The following is a 19,918-nucleotide window of genomic DNA, read 5'->3' on the forward strand; positions in this document are numbered from 1 at the left end:
TATTTTAGAGAAAGTTCCATGAGCTGCTGTAAAGAACGTGCAATCTGCAGTTGTTGGATGGAGCATTCTTTCGATATCTGTTAATTCCATTTGATCTAGGTGTAGTATATTTAACTCTGAAGTTTCTTTGTCATTTTGTGTGTGTCTAGATGACAAAAATACATGGGGTATTAAAGTCGCCACTATTACTGTAGTGGGGCCTGTCTAGTAGTGTTTTTTTGTTTTTTTTTCTTTTTTGTGATGGGTTTTTCGTGGAACTATTTACGTGGGCTGGCTTTGAACAGCAGTCCACTTGATCTCTACCTACTGTGTAGCTAGGATTATAGGTGTGAGCCACCGGTGCACAGCTCTTTTGAATTCTTTATCTGGCATTTCATCTACTTCAGTATCTTTGGAGTCAGTGGCCTGAGAATTATGAACTTTTGGAGGAACTTTTTTTTTTTTGTGGGACTGGGGTTTGAACTCAGGGCTTCACACTGGCAAAGCAGGTACTCTGCTACTTGAGCCACACTCCTAGCCCATTTTCTCTGGTTATTTTGGAGATGAGGGTCTCACAAACTATTTATCCACACTGGCCTCAAACCACAGTCCTCCTGATCTCAGCCTCCCAAGTAGCTAGGATTACAGGTGTGAGCTACCAGTGCCCAGCTCACATTTCTTATATTTGTATGTTGAGATTTGCACATCTGTCATAATGTATGGATTAGTTTTCTACTTTTACGTGAAAGCCTTTTTAGGTAACAGCCATATTTTTGTTTTAGTAGTGTTCGATTCTTCCCTACTCATTTGCCTATCTACTTCTCCAGTGAAATTTATTCTCTCCCATATTTTCATGGCTGTGTTTATCTTCCTCTCCTGTGGGTAATTATCTTCTGCAGTGCTGGTTTATTGATCATGAATTATTTTAGTTTTTGTTCATTATGAACGTTCCTATTTCTCCTTCTGTTGTGAAGGATAGCTTTGCTGGATTCAGTAATTTTGGTTGGCAGTCATTTTCTTTTAGGGCATACAATACATCATTCCATGCCATCCTTGCTTTGAAAGTTTCTGGTGAGAAATCTGTTGTTCTCACGGGTTTTTCCTTTTATGTGACTTGGCACTTCTCTATTACAGCTTTCAGTGTTCTCCCCTTGTTCTGGACACCTAATCTTTTAACTGTAAGTGTTGTAGTGAGTTTCTTTTCTGCTCTTGTCTGTTTGGTTGTCTAAAAGCCTCATGTACCCGGATGACCATCTCTTTCTGAAGACTGGGAAACTTCTCTGCTATTACTAAATCGAATATGTTTTCTATGCTGTTAGCTTACCCCTCTTTCCTTCTATTACCGTGGTTCATACACTTGGTCTCTTAATGGTATCCCAGAGGTCTTGCGTGTCCCATTCTTCTTCTTTTCTTTTCTTTATCTTCATTTGAATGTTCTAATAAACCCTGATAATCTGCCTTCAGCTTCACATAGTCTGCTGGAGAGACTTTCAAGTTACTTTTTAAAATTATTGAACTATCTCATTTCTGGGATTTCAATTTGATTGTTTTGCTCTTTCATCTCATGCATTGTCTTCCTTATTTCATGCAGCTGTTTATTCTCTTGGAATTCATTCAGGTATTTATTTGTCTTTAATTTTGCTGATTCTTTTTTGTTTTTGTTTTTTTGGTGGGATTGGGGTTTGAACTCAGAGCTTTGTGCTTGCAAAGCAGGTGTCTCCTGCTAATACTTTTTTTTAAATTTTTTTCCCAGATTTAGTACAATATAGAAAACCCCTGAAAAAAACTACATGTTAACACAGACAACATGATACACAACCTCAGAAGTCATTGGTGGGAGGAACAGGGCAAAGGCCACAGGCTTAAACTAAAAGCCTTTCTGGGTTTTTTGATTTGTTTTGTACTAGGGTTTTGAACTTAGGACGTCATGCTTGCTAGGCTGGCACTCTACCACTTGGGCCACTCTGGCAGTCCTAAGAGCCTTTCAACAGATTGCTGAATGGACTGAATCTGCTGTTTCAGCTGAGAGCTTTCTCTCATGGTGACAGAACAGGCAATGACAGGCCTGGAGAGCCCACAGGTCCTCTCCAGGTCTTCTTAGAATGCACAAACACATAGGACATCTTCTATGTGTTTCCCGCTGTCTTCACATAGCAGCAGGAGGTGCAGGATGATCTCCAGGTGCTCAGCATCTGCCACCATCACGATGAATTCAGAGATGCCCCTGTTGAGGGCTTTTGGTGGCTTCATTGGTTCCTTTCTGAAGCTGCTTATAGTTACATGACTGTTGAACAAGGCCCAATAGTGTCTTGGTGAAATGGGCATTTGCAAGGGGGTAAGCCTTCTGATTTGGATCAGTCTCAGTCATACCTGCAGTCAGATGAGCTTTCCACTCAATCTGATAATTCTTGTAATCATTCTTTTGAGTTCTTTGGGGCTTCATTAACTTCATTGTCCTCAGGGAGTTGTTGACTTTCGAGAGTTTGTTTGCCTTGTTTTTTCATATTTCTTGTGTTTCTGCATTGGGATTTGTACATTTGAGGCCAAGTCTCTGGAAGTTTTAATCACCTATAGTCATTCAATTGAAGTATTCTCAATATTCAGGAAGGACTGTTTCATAGCAGGTGATATTTCTCACCACTGGACTGGAGCTATGGCTGAGTAGCCAACCATTTGCCCACATGCTCATGGCACTGGGCCTGATCCCAGTGCTGCTCAGATTGTGAAAACTGAGCTTGATTCTCTTGTGGAAAGATTAGTTGTCTGTCTGTGTGCTGCCTTCACTATAGACACTTCCCTTCTTCATGTATAGGGAGCTGCTTTTGGGCATAGGGATCCTTACGGCCTATGGGCCTGGCAGGTTCCTACTTGCTCCACAAGTCTCCCAGTTGGTTTCCCCAAAGGCAGTAAGCAATTAGCCTTGGGGTCTCCCCAATGCATCAGAGAGTTGAGGGTGGGCAAACAGAGCACTGAGTTGTACTCTGGCAATGAGAGTGCTATAGGCCTGAGGCACTCTGCCTGTTGGTCTCAGTGCTTTCAGAATTTGCCCTGAAGTTCACCTTCCTTTGGAATCATGGGGTTCATAGGGTCTGGGCTCCAAGTTTTCAGTACTGTCTGGCAGTAAACGCTTGCCCAGATGCAGTTCCCACAGATAAGTCTCAGTGCTTTCAGACAATGCCCAGCTCCTCTCCTTGCAGGGGGAGGATGGTCTGAAATCACATAATTTAGAGGGTATGGCCTCAGGGGTCTCAAACATGCTTGGCTGCAAACACATGTAAACAGTAGGTAGGTCCTGGAAGCTGAGTACCTCTCCAGCTATAGGCTCAGTGCTCTATTTCCACTGTGACACTCGGGTGATGGGACTCACTCTTCACCAGGGAGGGTGAATGAATTAATTCTTGGACCAGAAAGGAATGCCTTTAATATTGAGACCTATTGTCTCTGTTTTGGTTAATAACAGGCTCACTCCCAGGCCCCTGTCTCCATGTTTTGAGTAATAATAAGACCCATCCTAGGCTGGTTATCTCTATGATTTTCAGTAATACACTCACCATTAACCCATTGTTTCCATACTTGGGAGCTTAGCAAAATTAATGGGGGTTGCTTATCATTACCATGTGTCTAGGTAATGATTCCGGCTGGATTTCCCTCCTCCTCCATTCAGAAGGTACAAAAACACAGGGACAAGGGCTGCCATTTTGAGTCTCTGTGCTCCCATCTCCTGTGTGTCATGCAGGTGGCTCTCCTCTTTCCCTTTTCCATTTCTTCTTACTTTGTCCTCCTTTGATAGATAAATCCTTGTTGAACCTTTTCTTTTTTGAACCTTTGAAATACTTTTTTTTTTTTTTTTGGCTTGTCTTTTTTGGTACTGAGGATCAAACCCAGGCCTCGTGCATGCTAGGCAAGCACTCTACAACTGAGCTACATCCCCCGGTACTGGGGTTTGAACTTGGCCTCACACTTGGTAGGCGGGTACTCTACCACTTGAGCCACTCCACTAGCCCTTTTTTTGGTTGAGTATTTTTCATGATAGTCTCACGAACTATTTGCCTGGGCTGGGTTCAAACCACAATCCCTCTGATCTCTACCTCCTGAGTAGCTAGGATTATAGGTATGAGCCATTGGCACCCAGTCCAGCACCCCTTGAAATGAATTTCAGGTTCCAGTAAGTTGCACTGAAATTGAGAAGCTGAATTGAGGATTTTCCCCTTCTCTCTCTCTCTTTTCCGACAAGAAAGGAAAGATTTCTTTTGTCCCATGGTCTCAGAGGCGTTAGTCTACCATGACAAGGGAATGTGGTGGAGCAGAGTTCACACTAGGAAGGAGAAGGAGGAAGAAGGAAGAGAATTCCCCTTCTCTCTTATTGGGGAATCCTCCTTGTCCCTTTCCTTTCTCTGGTGACACTGCCATTTCTCTTCTCCTAGCCTTCATACTATAGCTGTGATGTAATTTCTTTCTATAAGTTATAAATGCCATATAACATTTCATTATTTCTGTTGTAATAGTCAAACAATTTTGGAGAAATTGTAAAAGTGCATTTGCATTCATTCACATGTTAACCATTTTCTGTGTCTTTCATTTTTGGTGTAGATTCGTATTTCCATCTGAGAATAGATTCCTTCTACCAGGAGGCTTCCTTTAATATTCTTATAGTTCAAGTGTACTAGTATAAATTCTTTCAACTTTGTATGCTGAAAGACTTTTGCTTTTGTTTTTGGAATTTTGTCGTTAGGTATAAACATCCAGGTTGACAATTTTCTTTTACTACTTTCAAGATATTGCGCTCTCTCTTCTGACTTGCGTTGTTTGCTACTGCCATTCTTATCTTTATATTCTGAACACAGGCTGTTTTTCTCTGGCTTCTTAAATTTAAGGTCTATCATTAGTCCTAAGCAATTTGAGCATGGTATACTGCTTTTGTTCATGTTTCTTGGGCTTGAGTGTCATTGAGCCTCTTGGATCTGTGGATTTGTCATTTTCATCAGTTTGGAAAATTTTTATCCATTAGGCTTTCAAATATTTCTTCTTCACTCTTGTACCCCAATATGTCTTGTAGGCTCTGGGAAGCCCCCCATTTCCATTTACTTTTCCAGTGTTCTGTTTCCCTCCCTGTTTCATTTCATGTTGTTCTCATGTCTTCATGTCCTCGAGTCATTTTTTTAAAAGACACACTTACTCAGCATCATGATCAGAAGCTGTTGATTACATCTTGTAATCGACTGAATGAGTACTGCTGCTTTCCACGGAACAGAAATAAAAGACCCTGTGATAAAACAGCCACAAGTACCGTCCTCAGGCTTCTGTGTCATACACATGGTATTGTCTAGAACCTGTCATCTTCATGGCAGCTAGACCCTGCCACCACCGTGCTCAACTTGTGACCACTCACAGTATGGTGTTTCAGAATAACAATCTTACCCACAAATTCATGGTCATTAACAGCTACAAAAGCAAAACCCCCTTTTCTTGCTACTGCCTCAATCAATTGTGATTTCAGTCATGTTAAGTCTTCCATAGTGTTCAAAATAACTTCTTAGGTGGTGTTCTTCAGTAACTATTAATGTCACCAAACACCACGAGCAAAGAGATTTCATACAGTTCAGTGGTCTCTGAGGCAGCCCTCTTCCGTCCACATTGTGTGGTCCTGTGTCTATGGCTACATGCACCTCCTCCACAGTAACATACGTGAAAAAATCCCAGACCCCTGAAGTTCTTGGTGTGTGGATCTCTCATTGTGAGTGTCCCCATTGTTCAGAATGGCTGTCCAGACTTTTATCAGTTGTTTCAAAGCTCAACCCTTTCATGAAATGCTTCAGTAGCTGTTTAGGCTGTTTAGGAGACTCTGACTTAGACATGTCAGCAGTGGGAAGAAAGACTTTAGTGATGCTTCCCTAGCACTGTCTACAAGCAAGAAGGAGCAAGCTAACATATGGATCCCATCATTTTTATGTATCTACTCTTAATCCTGTCATGACTGAATTGTGGCCCTCAAAATTTATATGTTCAAGCTCTAACCCTTAATGAGATTGAATTTGGAGATAGGACCTTAAAGAGGTCATAAGGTTAAATGAGGTCATGAGGGTAAGGTTCTAATCCAATAGGACTGGTGGTCTTATATTAAGAGGAACAGATACCCACCCCACCCCCCGTGTGTGTGTGTGAGTTACCGTGCAATGACCATGTGAGACCACAGCAAGGAGAGACCTCACCAGAAGCAAACCGTGCTGGCACTTGATTTTAGACTTCCAACCTCCAGAACTATGAGTTTATCCTTCTACGATAATACAGATCAGAAAAAAGTCCTGGAAGGGGGGGATAAAAGAATGATTGGGGGGGAGGTGAAATCAACTATGATATACTGTAAGAATTCTGATAAATGTCACAATGTACCCCTGGTAAAACAATAATAAAAAAGATAAAATAAAAAATAAGATAAAAGCAGAAAAAAGGAAAAAAAAATCCTTTGAAATACTAATAGGTACATAACTTTTTTTTTTTTTTTTTGTGGTACTGGTATGGGGGTCTGAACTCAGAGCCTCATACTTCCTAGACAGATGCTCTACCACTTGATCCACTCTGCCAGTCCATAATAGCTATTTTCATTTTTCCCAGAAAATATGCCACATCTGGAAGAATAAGTAAAACTGGAGTCACTAATTAATTTTCTAACCCACAAATATTCTTAAACGTTCATAAATTAACAAATGAGTTAAATGGGGATGTTCTAGCAATTCTCTCCTTCTTGTTTTTATTTTATTTTATTGTGGTGTGGGGATCAAGCCCAGGGTCTCATGCATTCTAGGCAATCTCTCTACCACTGAACCACACCCCGAGGCTTAAAATACACCTCCCTCCATAGACTTATATGGAAAAAAAACTTCAAGATACACAGTTATAGGGCATAAGGCACTGAATGTTGTTTATGATATCATTGTACAAGGGGGAAATATATTTATTCCCATACATATTCAAAAATTATTTGGAAATAAACACAAAATTAATAGTGGACACATTGAAACCCATCTCATAATATAGATGGGATTAATAAGAGCAGAGAAACTGTAAGAGGTGCTTAAACTGCTTTTGCTGAAAAGTACTGACTCCTTGGGCCCACAAATTAACTAAAAGCAGGAGAAAAGCATGGCACCTGTCCTCCATTTTGTATCTGTCCTTGCTCTGAGCCATTCTCTCTGCAGTCATCTTGCAACTATCTTGGAATCAAGGAAGGACGGGAATGATCGAAAACATCTTCCTGGCAAGGGGCAGAAACTACCCCCATGCTAGTTGACAATGAATCCAGATAACAACTCCCAGAACAAGGACTGAGATAATAACCAACCAGACCTCACCTGTGTCTGAACTGTTACGATATGCATAGCTTTTGTCCCCTATCCCCAGTTCTTTGTCTATTTAAACCTGTAACTCATGTCTGTACCCCAAAGATGGCTGAAGATGAGCTGAGTGCTCACTCTGCCTTTTGCCATGGCATGTCCTGGGGTGTATAATAAACCTCCTTTCTCTGCTTTTATCACGCCTCTTTTCTTTGGCGTTTAGGGGTGGGTGGCCGGACCTGGCATATGGAATCTTAGGATTTTGGGCCTTGGATCCAACTCCGGTTTCAAAACTTTTCACTTACGTGCTATAAGTGTATAGCAAGAACTTAATCAAAAATTAAGTGCTCAAAATTATTTATAAAACATACTATTCAACAGTTCAAGAGACAAAGAAGGAACCATAATGGGGAATCAGAATATATTTAGAACTGAATGATAATAAAGTTCTTACATTTCAAAATTTATGAGGGACTGAGACAGAGCCAAAGGAACGTTAATATTCTCAAATGTTTATAGTAGGGCAGAAGACAGGTTGGAGTTAGTGAAAAGAATTGCCCTTGAAAAGTTAGAAATCTAATGAGGTGCAAATTCAAGGAAAACATTTTAATTGAAATTTTTTTTTTTTTTGTGGTACTGGGGCTTGAACTTGGGGACTGCACCTTGAGCCACTCTACCAGCTCTTTTTTGTGATTTTTTTTTTTTTTTTTTTTCGAGATAGGGTCTCACAAACTATTTGCCCAGGCTGACTTTGAGTCACAAGCCTCCTGATCTCTGCCTCCTGGGTAGCTAGGATTACCAGGTGTGAGCCACCAGTGCCCAGCACTGAATTCTATTTTTGTCTATATGGTGTTTAATTTATTTGAAAAAATCTACTGATTGAGACAAAATTCCAAGTAAATTTTTTAAAAAATCTTTTAAAATGTATTAATGAACTACATTAATTAATTAACAGAATCCATTTTCTGTTGCTTTAGTTTCCACAGTCTGGGCAATTCCTAAGGAGTAAAGGTTGATTTAGCTCCCAGTTCTGGAGGCTGGGAAGTCCATGTGCTCAGCATCTAGTGAGGGTCCTAAGCTGCCTCCTTGTGTGGAAGAAAGCATCTCCTGGTGAGATGGCACAAGGTCATGTCAGCTTGTGACAATAAGAACTTAAAATTAATCTCACAAGTGCTTTGTAGTTCATGTGGATTCAGCTGGCTTCGGTTTTAAAAGCAGCAAACGTTTCTGCTTGCCAGTTCCTAAAGAACTGAAATTGTTTTCCCCTTGAGTTGAAATTCAATTCTTGCTTCGACCATGCTTGCTTCCCACATCCTCTAGATCCCCCAGTGTCTGCTGAAGTTTCTGTGAAGTGCACCGGTGTGTGGAGTGGGATGACAGAGCCATAGGTAGAGGTCAGGGTTGAGTGGGGGCAGATGTACTCTTCCCAAGCCCACTGGTTCAAAGTGTCCTAAAACCAGGCATTGGAGGTTAGGGGAAGTTCTCTTATTGTACCAAAACTGCTCTAAGACAATGTGTAACAGGCCCAAGGAACAGGGCTAGGAAATATGCGTGCAACCTGTCAAGCAGCTAGACCTCGGAGAGGGGTCTCAGCTAGTCCAAAAATTAACAATAATGTAGCCAAGCAAAAGCCATACCTCCTCCACTGCTTGATAACAACTAGTCTTTATCCGGCTGAGAGAGGTCATGTCTTCTACCAAAGGGAGCAAGAAGTCATAAGGAGGAAACAAGGAGCTGAAAGGACAGCAGAATAAAATGCCAAGAGCATAAGCGAGATGGAAAGAGAGATACGGTGTGCACTTGTGTTCCCAGCACTCAGGATCATGAGTTTGAGGCCAGCCTGGGGGAGAGAGCAAAGGTGAGGGAGAGTGGGAGGAGAAATGGGAGGGGAAGAAGGAAGAGAAGAGGAAGAGGAGGAGGATTTAGGTAAAATATGGGAGTACTGCAAGGACTCAAACAGCAATATATAAGAAAAAGATGCAAAGACCATAAATCGTGGAATGACTTTATGGAAAATGTAATGGTGTACAGGGCCAATATGGGAAGTCTAAAATGTGGAGGAAAAGAAGAATGATGTAACGGGAAAAAGACGACAACAATAGAGGACAGAGGACAGATTTAACTCAAGAATTACTGGTGTTCCTAAGTAGAGGGAGGAGTGGAAAAGAAGCCACACTGAAAGTTTCTGGAGGTGGGAAAGAAAGGTAAGTGTCAAGACCAAACGGGATCATTATACTGAAAAAAAGTTAAATAGACTTGTGTAGATCTACTCTGGCAAAAAATTTAAATTATAAAAACAAAGTGCTGTAAGTACCTATGCAGAGTAGTTATAAAAGAAAAAATTCAGTTTGATTTTAATTTTTCTTGTCATACTAAATAGAAGAAGCAATGGAACACTACAGATTTTTTTTTTTAGCAAAAAATTACATGACCCCCCCCCATATTCAGCAAAATACATGTCTTAAAACAGATTTCTCAAAGTACAGTCTTGAAATCTTTTCGTGGGTTCTGCAAGGTCAAAGCTATTCTTATAATAATACCAGGATGCTATTGGTCTTTTCCACTGTGTTGTATTCGCACTGTTGATACAAAAGCGGTAGTAGGTACAATTGTTGGCAGCTTAGAATAAGTGAATGTCATGGTACCATCTTCACTAGTCGTTACTATATTCTTCATCAGAAAAAAAAAGACTGTCCTTGATGGAACTATAAAAAAAATTTACTTTGTTAGATCTTGCATCTTAAATGAACGCCTTTGTAACATTCTGTGGAACAAATAGGAATTTTACATAAAACACTTCCTGCTGTCTACTGAAGTACCAGGTTGACTCAAGGAAATTTCATTTGTGTGGTTTGAGTTGCAAGCTAACCTACGAGCTGTTTTCATGTAGCACAATTTTTACTTGAAAATGAACAAAGTGATCCTATTATTTCAAAGAAAGCAATTGACTGTTTTTGCCATGGAAAAAACAATTGAGATTCCAGGGTTGGAGATGTAACTCAGTGGTAGAGTGTTTTCAATTCCCAGCACTGCAAGAACAACGAAAGAAAGAGGGATTTCAAGGGAAGTTAACATATTAGGAAAGTTTTGTCTGTCACTCTGAGCTCAGCTCCCTAAAAGTTAAAGGCTTTTCTGATGGGATTAATGGTAAGTGAACATGACCTCTTTTGATGTTGCTTAATGAAACGTGTCAACATTTACAAGATATGCATAACTCAAGGAACTAGTATTTTCCAAATGACCAATTGCACTATGTCATGAAATTGTGCATGGGTAAAAGATCCACTCAATGTGAAAGACAGACCAATGAATCCCAACTTAATGTGAAGAGCTGAAAGGTTTGTCAATGTGGGTCTAGATTCCACTCACAACCAAACTTCAAATGACTACTTGTTGAATTTTGGCATGGTATCAAAGAAGCAATCCAGAATTACCTGAAAATATCATTAAAATGTTTCTCCCTTTCTCAATTCTGATCAGTGTGAGGTCAGTTTCTTCATATAACCCAGCCACAACCACACACTACCACAGATACTGGAATTCAGCTGTCTTCCATGAAGCCAGACATCAACTGTGTCTGCAAAACAGTACTTTACACTCTACCAAATAAACGCTCCTGGAGAGGAGATCAGAGAAGTATTCTCAGACATGCAAGGGCTCTCTGTAAACAGAATACCTACCTGCCATTCTTAAATTATTTGAAGACTTATTTTCTATTCAAGATGTGAATACTTATGACCACAAGAATGGAGAAATTGGGTAATAAGCTTATTGTTTTGTGATTTATAAATTGTCTCCAAATTACTTGTTCTGTGGTTGGAAAAGGAGTTCTTCAAAAAGTAGAAAGGACATTGGACAGACGACTTCCTGTGTTTAATGTCATCCCTCTCTGTTCATCTAAATCCTAGTTATTTTAAGATAAAGCTCAGGTTCCACATAGAACCTCAGAACTGGAAAGAAGCAGGAAAGAGAAACAATTTGCGTTCAGTTTATTGTTACCTACTTATCTGGATATTTAAATTCATTCACATTTAATCCTTAGAGATACCAAAATTAAGTCTTGTTATCCCCTTTTCATGGACCAGGAGTCAAAGTTGAGAGCTGTCCTGACAGCTAGCTGCAGAAGGCGACTCGAGCCCAGATCTTTTTTGCTCTGAGGTCCCTGCCTTTTATATCCCACTCCACTACCTCAAAATTTATCTAATCTATATGAGCTCAGCTCCTTCTGTTGCTCAGATGCTCCTTCAGACAGCCCCACCAATGGTTATCGGTCCAGGTACCTCCAGGACAAAGAATTCAACACATTTCAATGTGGTATATTTTATCTTTGACCACATTAACAATTTCTCTCAATGCTAAGCAGACATATTGCTTCTGAAATCCTTGCCTACAAATCCTAATAATAGCCTTTGGGCATAATGAGATAGTGGGAGAGACTGTTCTTAATATACCTACTCTCTCCTTCTTATGGGGTAATAGAGTTTTTCACCTTATCACAAAAGCAGACGCTCTAAGGCCCCTCATGTGTCTGGGCGCCCAAGAGAGTTGCAGTTACTGTGAATTGTGGAGAGTTCTACAGGCAGAGAGGATGCAATTAGAAAGAGTTGGTAAATCAGCTAAAGTGATCTCAGAAGAAAGGGACCTGAAACCTCAAAGCTGCCTGGACTGCAGTCCTCCTACCTACAGCCTCCCGACGCAGCTGGGATGACAGGTGTGCACCAACATGCCCGGTTTTTGTTGTTGTTGTTGAAATGGGATCTCACATTTTGCCCCTGCTGGCCTGGAACCATGATCCTCCTGATCTCTACCTCCTGAGTAATTGGGGATTGAAAGGATTGCAGGTGTGAGCCACTTCACTCGGCCAATCAGTCTTTATCATTTAAGACAGTTGGAGGGTTTTTTTAAATTTGTTTGTGTGCTTGCTGAAAAAAAAAATAACCAAAAAAAAAAAAAAAAAGACACAGGACTTGTATCCAGAATATGTAAACAACAACTCTCAAAACTCAAAGGACTGGTGGAGTGGCTCAAGTGGTAGAGCGCCTGCCTAGCAAGCATGACGCCCTGACTTCATTGGCCTTGTCTGGGATTGGCTACCTTTTAATGTCTTGAGCCAGCATTTCAGCAATCTTGTGCTCCCTGTTCTATTAGATGTAGCTTCTGCTGGGAACAGGAACACCAGCTCCCACAAGTCCCCGGTGGGCACACTTCCTGTGACAGCCCCCCTTCTGCTTGTCTGCTTGTCCTTCCTGACTGCTGGGCTTAAGTGTTCTGCAGAAACCAGCATTGGTGGTATCTTGTTTCCAAATCTGCAAGGGCCTCACAGCTGCAGATTGCTAATGTGACAATTAATCTTCAAAGGTGCCTGGTCCCAGGTATGGGGTACACAGCAGCAACCACCTCCGGTAGTCAGCATCTCGCTAGCCCACCTGCACCCCACAAATCCGATGATGCTGTGATTTCCTCAGTAGAATAAAACTGTTTAATTGACGTCTTTATCCACCCCTCCAGGGCCCTAAAATGCCTTGACTTCTCCCCATCAAAAAGTTCTTATTTGGCAGGCACTGATGGCTCGTGCCTATAATCCTAGCTACTCAGGAGGCAGAGATCAGGAGGATCATAGTTCAAAGCCAGTCTGGGCAAACAGTTCCATGAGACCCTATCTCCACAGTACTCATCACAAAAAAGGGCTGGTGGAAAAAAAAAAAAAACACAAAAAAAGGGCCGGTGGAGTGGCTCCAGGTGTACACCCTGAGTTCAAACTCCAGTACTGAAAAAAAAGTTCTCTTTTGGGCTGGGGGCATGGCTCAAGTGGTAGAGCTCCTGCCTTGCAAGTGTGTGACCCTGAGATTAAACTCCAGTACAGTAATGACAAAAAAATTTTCCAAAAGTTCTCTTTTGCTGGATGTGGTGGCTCATGCCTGTAATCCTAGCTACTCTTGAGGCAGAGATTGGAAGGATCAAGGTTTGAGACCAGTAGAGGCAAAATGTTAGTGAGACCTCATATCAATCAAACCCGGCATGTTGGTGAGCTGCTGTGATCCCAGCCAAGTAGGAAGCATAAATAGGACAAGCAAGATCCAGGTCAGCCCTGGGCAAAAATATGAGATGCTACCTAAAAAATAATAAAGCAAAAAAGAGCCAGGGGTGTGGCTCAAGTGGCAGTGTGTCTTCCTAGCAAGCATGAGGTCCTTAGTTCAAACCCTAGTACCTCCAAAGAAGGCTCTCTTTGGAAGGGCTGGGGAGTTGCAACTCAGTGGCAGAGTATCTATCTACCCTAGTGTGAGCCCTGAAAAAGAAGGGAAAAGAAAGAAAGGCACACAAAAAGAAAGAAAAAGAAATATAGAGTTGTTGACAAGGCGTGATAGTACACGCCTGTAATCCTAGCATGTGGGGGGCTGAAGCAGGAGAATCTCAAGTTTGCAGCCAACCTGGGCCACAAACTGAGACCCTGTCTCCAAAAAGCAAAAAAAAAAAAAAAAAAAAGTTCCTTCCCATAGGAAATCTAGCTGAACACTCCCACTCCCCTGGGCGCTAAACTAAATTTCTTTTTTCAAGTTTTCCTTCATTATGAAGTCTGAAATTTGTTTTTCACAAAACACCTTACCCTTGTTTCACTATTTCTGTTGTTTGGTGCTAGGGATCAAACCCAGGGCCTTGTACATGTTAAGTACACCTTACCACTGAGCTGCACATCTAGGCCCTCTGCTGCTGTTCTGTTGTAGCAAGTTAGATCCTCAAGTATACGGTTCTAAAGTTGAGTGTCACAGAAAACAAGTACTGCTTGATCTTATAGATGGAGCCTAGCAGTACATGGTTTTAAAAACAATAAATTGCATAAAAGGGAAAATATTCAGTCACAAATATCCCCCCCCCCCAAAGTCCCTTCTTACATATAAGGAAAAAGACTGATTCTAAGAGCCACCAAGAGGTTGGAAAACTGAATATTCCCCCATGCCCTTCTAAACTGTTTCTCGGAGATATGTTTTTGTCTTCATCTGTTTTCTGTTGCTGTACGAGAACACCAAAGTCTGGGAAAATTCTAAATAATAGAAGTTTATTTGGCCCATGGTTCTGGAGGCTGGGAAGTCCAAGACAGTGCAGGCCACTTCTGGTGAGAATCTCTTGCTGCATGGTAACAAGATGGAAGGACAGGTGAGCAAACTTGAGATACACAGAGGAAGGATGGGCCCAGCCTCCCTTTTTATAACAATTCCACTGTCCTACTGACCTACCCATGACCTCAGTCCATTCACAGGGCTTCTTAAACGTCCTACCTCTTAAGACTCTTACGATGACAACGAAATTTCCGCATGAGTTTGAAAGGGGACATTCAAAGTAGCCACTTTTTAAATGTAGTAAAATAAAAGACCCACTTTTATCCTTTTTTCCCCCAGGGTCCTGAACAAACAATTCATAAGTAAGAAGTTACCTCACAAGTGTCTATTATAGATATTAAAATATTTCTAACATTCAATGCAAAATACAGACACTGCAACTCTATCCACGTCCCCTGCACTTGCAAGCCAGACTCCTTCTGTCCTAGTTTCCTCCTGAACTGGCAATACGTAAGGCCTCCTGCCTATGGGTTATTGTCCCTTGTCACAGTCATCCCACTAAGGCTCAGAGGCCCTGTCAGTTTCATCCATCTAGATGTGGGCAGACCTGGGAGATTATTTCCCAAAAATAGGACATACTATGAAGTTTTGTATGTAACCCAGGAAAAGTTAGGGGAAGCCTACAGAGGCGTTTCAAGGGCTCTCAGTTCATGCACCCTAAAGAAAGACAGCCACCCAGAGGAATGTCTCCCAGTAGAACCCAGTCAAGCTCCTATGCCAGGAAAGACCAAAGCAAGAAGGGAGAACTTCCTAGCCAATCAGCTAGCCCCAAGGTTTTGGGGCTAAAAAATCTCTGCGGAGACTTTGTGACCAAGTAGGGGAAAATGGGCACAGCACTTGAGTTACTCAGATGCGAAGAAAACAAGCAAGCCATTCCTGAGCTGAGTTGAGAGAGGCACTCCTTCAACAGTGGGATGTGCAAATTAGAAACCGAACTTTGGGGTAGTATAACAAATCAAGACGTAAGGTGGATGACAAGTCTGAAGTGATAGGGACAGGGAAGGGTGCAAGCTGGTGCTGGCCTGACTGCTGTTGTAACATTCTTGAGCCAAGGTACAATGAATCTCTGGCTTACGTATCTTCTATGATGGTAGAACCTTCCCAGCCAATACTCGTGCAGAACCTAAGATGCACTAGGCTTAAATTCTTGGCCCTGTGTGCCTGTGACAAAACGGCACATCTAACTTTACATTCATCCAGATGTCACAAATCCTCTTAGTTGATCTTTATGATAGGTGGCAGTATTTTTCCATTTTATAGAAGAAACTAAGGATTTGTAGATGCAGTGATGTAACCCCCAGTGGCACTTAGAACTCAGGTCTCTAGATGCCTGTCTGGTGTCCTTTGAACTGCCCAGTGGCTTTTAAACTCTTTTCTTTTCTGATGCAGAGTCTCACTATGCAGCCCAGGCTGACCTCAAATTCATGATCCTTCAGCCTCAGCCTCCCAAGTGCTGGGATTATAGGTGTGTACCATCACACCTGACTTCAAGATTTCTTTTTCAAGTCCTTGAACAATTCCATAGCTGAGGGTGTGTCTAAAGTAGTAGAGAGCCTGCCTAGCAAGCATGAGTTCAAACCCTAGTATGGCCAAAAAAAAAAAGAAATCCATAAGGCACTCATGGAGTTTTGTGGAGGTTCTTGGAGCAGTAAGGTAATGCCTGACTGGGGGGCAGCTCTTTGATTTCAAGTGTACTTCACTCCTTCGTCAATCCTCAGGGGTTGTTAGACTCAGTTTGCCCTGAAGCGGCAATGATCAAGGAGGAGAAATAATACAGAGAGGGGGCCCTGGTGTCTTGAAAGAAAACCCCACTTTTATAAGACTCTGTGGTGAGAGACGTGGCAAAGGAAAAGGAAGTCTGTTACTGATACTCAGCACTGTCGAGTGATAATGCAACCGTCCATCTTCCTGTTGAGGAGTCTGACATGCTTTCAGTTAGGAGTGAAATTCCCTCAGATTGGATTATTAAAACATTTAAAACTTCTGGCTATTAAGAGTCCCTTTGTCCTGTCTGGGGGTTGGCACCAGTGGAAGGGGAGTGGACAAGGATTGGGCAAAGGAGGGTGAATATGGTGGAAATACGTACTCATGTGTGAAATGAAAAAAATGAGATCTGTTAAACTATTTTAGGAATGAGGGAAGGGGGGATAAAGGAGAATGATGAAGGGGGTGAACTCAAATATGATATAGTGTAAGAACCTTGGTAAATGTCACCATGTGCCCCCAGTACAACAGTAATAAAATTAAAATGCTAGAAAGAGTCTTTTTGTGCATCAGCTGTCTAATACATTTCTCATGGTGACTGCTGTGACATGGTGCGGTATGTATTCCTTGTTTTTGTGACTGCTGGTTGGTCATTGGAACCTCCTTCCTACACTTGGGGAATTCCTCACAATTCAGGCAGGGCTTGTGTCCCCCTATAGAAGCAGAGGGACCAGGTACTCACTGCCCCAGCTGCCCTTGCAGCAAAGGGGCAGGCATGTGACCTGGGTTTGGTCAGTTGCACATGTCCACCCTGGGATGCTGCCTCAGGAAATTGTCTTGCAAAGGAAGAAGCTGAGAAACTGAATGTTTATTCTAAAAGCAATACTCGGTTTTTGTGACAGGATGGTATCCACTATCCAGTGTTGACAGTAAGACAGGCGTCAGACTGGTTCTGTGGTATGCTTTTTTCTTTTCTTTTTTTTTTTTTTTCTTCCCTGGTGCTAGGGATTAAACTCAGGGCCTCATGCTGCTGTTCTTCTTTTTTTTTTTAACCTGCTATATTAGTCTGTTTTCCATTGTATAACAAAATGCCTGAGACTGGTAATGTATAAAGGACAGAGGATTATTTAGCTCACAGTTTTGGAGGCTGAAAGATCAGGTGACCCCATTGATTTAGACTCTACTGGATCTCACAGTGCATGGAATCACAATAGTGGGAACTGGTATGGTAGAGAGAGATCAAATGGTGAGATAGAAAGCCAGAGAGCAGGGAGGAGTCAGGCTAGCTCTTTTGTAACAACTTACTCTCGTGGGAACAACTAACTTACTCTATGAGACCTGTACCAGTTCTTTCTGAGGGCAGCACCTCTAATGACCTAATTACCTTATTCTAGATTCCATCTCTTAAAGGGTCCACCTCCCCAACACTACCAAAATAGTCAACAAGTTTCCAACACACAAACCCTCGAGAGACACACTCAAGCCATATCCAAACCATAGCACCTATATCACAGCCTATTTAGAATTTGGAATCCGAACACTCTAGGTCAGTAACAGGTTATAGTTACTACAAGGAACGTGACCTGAAAATGTCATAGGAATTTCTCTGAGGTCTTTTTCCAAGTGGCTAAAGAAAATGCTGAATGAGGCAAAGCCTGGCCTTGAGAACTTTCTCCCCAACTTAAGATCAATCTTATCAGTACTTGGGTTTAACTTTTCAATCAACAATAAATTCACCCAGCTGTTTCTCAGGGAAGAGATTATGGCTTAGTGAATAGAGAAGGGGACTGAGAACATGTTCCTGTGAACATGGTTCTTACACTTTGCCACTGACCTTGGACAAATCAATTTGCTTCTCTTGAACTCATTTAGAAAACGGAAAGGTTGTACAAAATTTTCTTTCCTCTTCCAAAACTCAGATTTTATCATCCTGTACTTATTTCCCCATCAAAAAAGACAACATAGCACTATCTCCTTAACTGCTGTCTTTTTCAAAGACAGAAATAATATCTCTTGGGCCTAATTGATGGCATTTTAGCAAAGGTGAGTCTCATAATATTCTTAAGACAAGCACTCTAACTCATTCCACAAACATTTGTTGAGTGCATACTGGCTCAGACACTATAGTAAGGGGCTTCTAAAACAAATCGCCAACAATAAGAAACAGTTATTCCCAAATAAATCTTGCATCCAAAAGTTTGCTTCTTGATCTTTGATTTTGGATCTCTGAGATTCAGAAAGTATCTCTCAGTCTCTTTCCATTGACACTGGCCTTTGCAGTCTGAACAGTATCAATCTTTGTGCATTTTATTGAAAGAATTATATTTTATCCCTAAATTCTCTGAGATTCATTTTCTCAAAGGCCAGAGCAGCTAATCATGGTTTTCATTCTGTTACTCAGATGACCTGAGACTGTTAGAGAAATGGGAATTCTATCAGTTAGGATGTGGTCAGGGAAGCTGACCACGGTGACTGATGTAGAGTAAGGGTATTATCACAGGGACTGAGTCTTCTGCAATCATGGGAGGCGACTAAGCCATCTGCTGCTTCTGTGTCTGCTGCTGCCGGCTCTGAAGTCAGCAAAGCCAGCTGTTGACAAATGAAGACAGATGTGATGTTGAGGGACAAAGGGCAAAGTGGGCAGGGCTGGGGATGGCGTTCAGTGGCAAAGTTCTTCCTTAGTGCTGGTTGTGATCCCCAGCACTGAGGAGAAAGAGAGAGAGATTGGGAGAGAGAGAGATCCATGAGGACACACTGGAACAATCTCTCCCTTCTCCATGCAATGTGGTTGATCTCTAGGATTAAGTTCATATTCCTCAACATAGAGCATCACTGCACTTGGTCTAGGATTTGGAGAAGATGAGGAGGAATTCCATGGGACATGGTCCTGCCCCCAATCAACAAAATGAGCCAGTAGCTAAGTGACAACCTGCCTACTATGTAACTGATCAAAGCATAAGACTGGCTGCTACCTCACCTCTGCTTTCACAATTTCATGCAAATTTCTAGACAACTGTCACCAGGAAACATACAGGAAAGGAGATTATGGGATGCATAGTTCCAGCTTGCTTTCGTGGACACAGAACAAAACCATCATGAGAATCGCAGCACTGACACTTGTAACTCCAGAATGTGGGGAACCTCAAGTTCGAGATCAGCTTGGCCCAGGGGAGAGTTATAGAAACATACATCCTCAAACATTCTTTAGAGAAGGTCTTGAAACTCACTTTTACACATAAAACATTGCCTGTAACCCCAGAGTTGGAGGTTGAGGCAAGAGAATAACGGGTTCAAGACCAGCCTGAGCTAATAGTGAGATTCAGTCTCAAAAAGTGAAAAAAGAAAAGTCCTAGCTACTTGAGAGGCTGAGATCTGGAGGATTGTGGTTTGAGGGTAGCTCAGGCAAAAAGCAAGCAAGACTGATCTCTGGGCATGGGGGACACACCTGTCATCCCAGGTTAGCAGCAGGCCAAGGTCAGGAGGATAGCAGCTCCAGGCCAGGCTGGGCTGAAAACGTTCATTGAGGCCCCATCTCAATGTAAAGTAGCTGGCTGTGTTGGTGTACACCTGTCACCCCAGCTGTGGCAGGGAGCATAAAATAAGAGAATTGTGGTTTAGGATGGCTCAGGCAAAAGGCAAGACTATCTCCAAAATAACCATAGCATCTGCCTAGCAAGTATGGAGCCCTGAGTTAAAACCTCAGAACTGCTTAAAAAAAAAAAAAAAAGATGATGGGGGAAAAAAGGCATAAAATAAGACTAAATAAATGAGAAACTATATTATGCTCAT

The 19,918-nt window shown here is 41.8% G+C and overlaps 1 pseudogene; it reads right to left on the reverse strand.

The window, feature by feature from the left end:
- Positions 1-1,785: 1,785 nt before the first annotated feature.
- LOC109694273 (NHP2-like protein 1 pseudogene) lies at positions 1,786-2,347 on the reverse strand (annotated as a pseudogene).
- Between the last annotated feature and the right edge of the window lie 17,571 nt (positions 2,348-19,918).

This window comes from Castor canadensis, chromosome 11 (assembly GCF_047511655.1).
Source record: "Castor canadensis chromosome 11, mCasCan1.hap1v2, whole genome shotgun sequence".
NCBI lineage: Eukaryota > Metazoa > Chordata > Mammalia > Rodentia > Castoridae > Castor > Castor canadensis.